This window comes from Suncus etruscus, chromosome 14, assembly GCF_024139225.1.
Source record: "Suncus etruscus isolate mSunEtr1 chromosome 14, mSunEtr1.pri.cur, whole genome shotgun sequence".
In the NCBI taxonomy this organism is placed as follows: Eukaryota; Metazoa; Chordata; class Mammalia; order Eulipotyphla; family Soricidae; genus Suncus; species Suncus etruscus.
This window is the reverse complement of record NC_064861.1, coordinates 28836599-28842598: the sequence shown is the minus strand read 5'-3', so window position 1 is coordinate 28842598 and position 6000 is coordinate 28836599.

The window sequence follows — 6000 nt, the reverse complement described above, 5'->3', positions numbered from 1 at the left end:
AATTAAGAATATCGGACATATCTGCACAATTTATGAGGTTATAGAGATATAGTGATAGTTCATAAATATGAAATATAAGAGATAAGTTTTACATCATTTCTGTTTTATTGCAGGTATTACATGAAATCTAGTATGTGAATGGTGGCCACTGTAACATTCATAATGAGGCTGACCAACATTTAAAAAGAATCCTTTAGAAGGAAATCTCCACCATAAGGCAATACCCAGGAGATCAGACAGAGGTCACATAACACTGGCTATCATTAAGGCTTATATGTTTACTTGACATTTTAGTGTCAAATTCTGGGTTGTGATGAAAGTGTCAGGTCCGAATCAGTGGTCAATGGATACTTAAAATGAGGTTACTCATAAAACCTGATAAAATAGAGTTTTAGTGTAATTTCTTCTATTAGCCAAGGCCAAGAGTGACATATGTATGCTTCCAGATAAAATAGGCACCTCTCCCAAACACTCATCACCACACAAACACATCACTCTCATCTTACAGCCAGCTCTCACCTTTCTTAATGAGGAATATAGAACAAGATTTAATACTCTCTTGAATCTGACATTATAACCCTTAATATTTAAACTGTTGAGTTTAAACAATAGCACAGTAAATATGCTTTAGGACCTGACATGTAAGAGTTCACTTGGTAGCTGCTGCTCTCTATCTGAGTGACCTTAAAAAAGTGACCTTATACAACCTGCCATGTCCCGTTCTTTGGGCCCCCTTTCCGGGTGGTGGTACTCATGGGTTTCCCTTTGGAAACATCTTTATTTGACTACTTTAAACAATTTTGTATTGACATAGCCCTAAAACAGTTCTTGAAAATGCTGTGCACTCATTCTATGGAACAAATGTTGGAAAACTGATTTTTTCATATATAAAAAAAAAAGTAGAATAAAAGAAAAAAGAAAAAGTGACCTTAGAAAAGAGTTACCAATTTCATTTCAATGAAAATAGCATAGAAATTGCATTGCTTTCTCAAGGTAGTCATTGGGATTACATTTTAGCAAAAGGGGTCAAGAGAGTTCAAAAGGTTGAGTGCATGCTTTGCATACAAGAAGCCAGTTTTGATCATTGGAACTGCATAGTTCCCTGAGTACTTGCAGGAGCAACCCTCAGGCAACATGCTGGAATAGTTCCCAATCCCCCCAATATCACCACCACTACCAAAATATTTTGAGAAAAAGGTCAAAGAATTTATCAAGGTGGGGCAGTGTGAACTGGACATTCTCTTTAACTATAGCTGTTGCTACAACTTTCCTTTAAATAAATTCTGCTTTCACAAGGGATATTATCTTTGAACTTTTCTTAGAGGAAAGGATGAAAGAAGAGAAGAGTTTTGTTTTATTAAATAATGAAACAATTGCCATACACTCTCAAAGATTCTTTCCCTCGGTGCCTTTGGCTTGTTCCTATCTAGTTCTTAAAACCAGCATGTGCTCCTGTTTAAATTCCCACTTAATGAAACAGCATTCTCTTTGATTTAACAACTGAGAAGGGGGAGGGAGCTTTTTGAGGAGTGTCGGTGCCTGCTGTGTTTTCCTGTATATGTATGTGCCACTTCTAGTCCATGCTGTGGTCAGTTCCTGGTCCTGGGCCAAGAACCAGGCAGCTAGGGCCAAACATTCCTCCTTGGGGCAGGCAACTCAGACTGACCTTATTAGCAGCTCCTTTAAGCCATCTGCAAAAAGAAAGAGTGAAACAAAACAAAAATCTTTTTTGTTTTGTGTCATTATCTCCATGTAAATTATAAAAATAACTTAGAAAGCCGGAGAGATAGCATGGAGTAAGGCATTTGCCTTGCATGCAGAAGGATGGTGGTTCGAATCCAGTCATCCCTTATGGTTTCCAGAGCCTGCCAGGAGCGATTTCTGAGTGTAGTGCCAGGATTAACCCCTGAGCTCTGCTGGGTGTGACCCAAAAACCAAAAAAAAAAAAAAAATTAGAAAATGTTGGAAAAATACCTCCAACATAGTAAAAATGCTAAATTTACTATAATAACTTCACCCATTTATTGACCACTATTAACATATTCTATATAGTCTTCCAGAATATATATTTCACATATACATATGTGAAAATGTACAATACATATATATGTATTTGAAATAGTATATTTTAGCATTCCCAACATGAATATACTACGTTCATGAGCCATTTCTTGAGACATAATAATGTGCTGCTTAATAGTTTTAACTTTCATGTCCTTACTGATAATAAATTTGAACTTTATTTTTTTTTCACTTGCTGCTTGTCTTGCTTTTGTGATAGCCTTTTATGTCTATTGCCTTCTTTCTATGGGGATAACAGCTTCATATTGATTTATTGAAGTATTTTTAGATTTAAAATGTTAGTATGCAGTTATAAAAGCTATCCATGATTTTCCTACTTCCTAACTTGCCAACATGTTAAACTTTTAAGGTTTTCATTATTAATATGAGTTTCCCCTCCTTGATTTCTTATCTTACTTTATGCTCAATATTTTGTGATATGAAACATAGATTTTTCATTCTTATTTTACCCAGTTCTTTCATATTTTACATTAATGCCTTAATATTTATTTTGACTAGAATATAAAATAAAGATTCATTTTTTAAATAATGACAAATTATAACTAAATTAAAAAAGTAAAACTTTCTCCATATTCCTCCTTAAAGTATACTTATGTTAACCTTATGTATACTAACAACTTACTATGGCTATTTTTATTTTTGATTATTTTTATGAATACTGTATTTATATTACTAGCATACATATTTAGCGATTTTAATTTTATTATTTAGCAATGTAAAATTAGCTTTATTATTCTTTTTATCAATTTTCTTGGGTTATTCCTTTTTTGTTTGGTTTTGGTTTTGGATTACACTCAGGGGCCCTAGGGTTTACTTCTGGCTCTGCATTTAGGGATCTCTCCTGGCAAGCTTAGGGAACCATATGGGATGACAAGGATCAAATTCTGGTCAGCTTTATGCAAGGCAAGTGCCTTACCCACTGTACTATCATTCTAACCTGCTTAGTTTACTCTTTAGTTTTAAAGATGGATTCTAAATTTTGGGAAAAGAGTGGAGTGGAGGGGTCTCACTCGAAATGTTCAAGACTAACCCCTGACTTTGCATTCAGGATTACTCATGGAGGGCACAGGGACCATATAAGGTGCCAAGGATCAAAGCCACATACAAGGCCAGTGCTCTACACATTGTAATATCTTTCTAATCCTAAATATGTAATCTAAAATTATATTTAAGTATCCCTCAAAACTACTAATTTTTTGAATTACTTTAGGATTAAAAAATCATATATCATAAAGCTCCTTAATAGCTTTATAATATAGTATTTTCCTATTTAGGACCATACTTCATGTGATAAGTTTTTTTATTTATGTAATCATATCAGTATCTTGTTTGTTTTGTTTGTTTGTTTGTGGGGACCCACCCAGCTGTGTTCAGGGGTTACTCCTGGCTCTATGCTCAGAAATCACTTCTGGCTAGGGGAACTATATGGAATGCTGGGAATCGAACCTGCATCTATCCTGGGTCAGCCTCATGCAAGGCCCTACAGCTGTGCTACCTCTTCTGCCCCTCAGTGTCTTGTTTTAACCATCTGCATCTAGTTACTATATATTATTTTGAAATTTTGCTCTTAGTGATCATTTGGTTTTGTTTGTTTTTTGTTTTTGTTTTGTTTTTTTTTTGTTTTGTTTTTTTAATAAAAAAAAGGTTATGCCAGGGCCAAAGCCATGGTGCAGCAGTAGGGTGTTTGCCTTGCACACAGCCGACCCAGGACAGACTGCGATTCGATTCCCAAGCATCCCATATGGTCCCTCAAGCCAGGAATAACCCTTGAGTGTCACCGGGTGTGTCCTCCCCGAAAAAATTTTTTTAATTAAAAAAGGCTATGCCTTTGTCTCTGCAGTCATCAGAGAAATAATCAGGGCTTTTAAAAAATTGTATCTACACGTGTCAGTAGCAACTCTTGAGTACTAAATATAGTCAGTTCATTATGCAGTTCTCAAGCTTCTGAAAGTACTAATGCATGTTAGACAAAAGCAGTATCAAAGTTGACACTTAGTTTTCATCATTGTCCTCAGTGTTATGAACTCCTGTTAGCTTCAAGATAGCAAACAAAAAACTTCAGAAGAGAAAAGGGTAACCAAAATTATCTAGTAAACTTAAAATTTCTCAAAAGTTGGAAAAATTAAGATGAGTAATTAGTCAATTGCTCAGTAAATGCAGTCATTCCTTTTCATGTATTCAGCCCTATAAAACTGTGTTTTCCAAGTCCTTTAAAGATTCTGCATGACATTTCTTTTAATTTGTGAATAAAGAGACTTCTCACAAGATTGAAAAAGTATGTGGGGGGCTAGAGGGATAGTACACTGGGTAGGAGATTGTCCTACATGAAGCAGACCTGGATTCGATCCCTGACATCTCATATAGTCCCCTGAGTTCCACGATCACTGAGAACAAAGAAGTATCCTTTGTACTATCTCACCAGCCCCACAAAAAAGTACTTGGAAGGGCTGGAGAGATAGCACAGGGGGTAGCACATTTGCCTTGCATGAGGTCAACCTGGTTTGAACCCCAGCATCCCATATGGTCTCCTGTGTATACCAGGTGTAATTTCTAAGCACAGAGCCAGGAGTAACCACTGAGAGTTACTGGATGTGGCCCAAAACAAACAAAAGTATTTGGGCTGTTAAGATAGTACAAAGGGTAAAGCAATAGCTTTGTATCCTGCCCATCCTAGTACCACATATGATCCCCAAACACTGCCAGGTTTTCTCCTAAACACAGAGTCAGGACTAGCTACTGAGGAAAGCTGGGTGTGCTGCTCCACCTTATAAAAAATAAAGAACGGTTTGGAAGAACTTTGTGAACATGGAAGTCTTTAGAATCCTGTTTCTCAGGATTACAGTAGTCATAGTAAGGAGTAGGAGCTCCTTAATGTCTTTCTTCTAAGTAAACTCAGTACACTTCAACGTTATGTTCTTCCTTACTTGCTTCAAGGTTTAATGTCGTATGTCTTCAATATTATAAATTAAAGGTAGCATTTTAATTTCTTCAGTCATTCTTTTTTTCACTTACATTTTAGTGGTCACTTGAGGCTTTACCAACTTGATTTATGACACTCTGCTGTAAATTTATAATAGCTTATTTCCAGAGATGTATTCAAATGTTATTCCTACCAAACTGTAATTCCTACACCCAACATATTGCATTTATTCAGTGTTGCAAGTCCAGCCAAAGGTTATAGTTATTGATTTACATTAGCAGTAATTTCCTTAACCCAATGCAGCAGTTTCCATCTGCCTCTTCTATGTACTTGCTGGCAAGTATAATATTATATTACATTCTTATATGATATAGACCCTACTTTACATTATATAAACACTACTTTATAGTTCATTTTTAAATCAGCTATCGAAAAAAATGAAAATTTGTGCTTCTATACAGTGTATGATCATTTCTTATCAGTGTTCTTTCTTATATTAAGTGAATTTGAATTACTACTTGGGATCATTTCCTTTCAGCTTTCCTTTAACATTTCTTAAAGATTCTGCCTATAACAGTTCAACAGTTCTTTGTTATTTTTGGAAAGTTTTCTTTCATCTTAATTTATGAAAAATACCTCTACTGAACATACAATGCTTTGTTGATGTTAATATTGAAATTTTCTATCGGAATACCTTTTTTTTCTAGCTTCCACAATTCTGCTAAAGTCAAAAATTTGTCTTATATAAGGGTTTAGACAATTTTGTAGACAAATTTTTGTCTTATCTAAATCATGAGTCATCTTCTCTTGCTGTTTTTAGGATTTTAATCTTAAATATAATTTGGGGGAAATAGGACTTCTCAAGCAACGGTCAGGTGACCCAAGGGCCACTTTGGGGGATATGTAGATTATTGGCCAGATGCTTTGATGCTCAAGCCTAGTACTGAATAAGGACCAAACAGATCTATACTCAGTGGTACTGGAGTGTGACATATAAT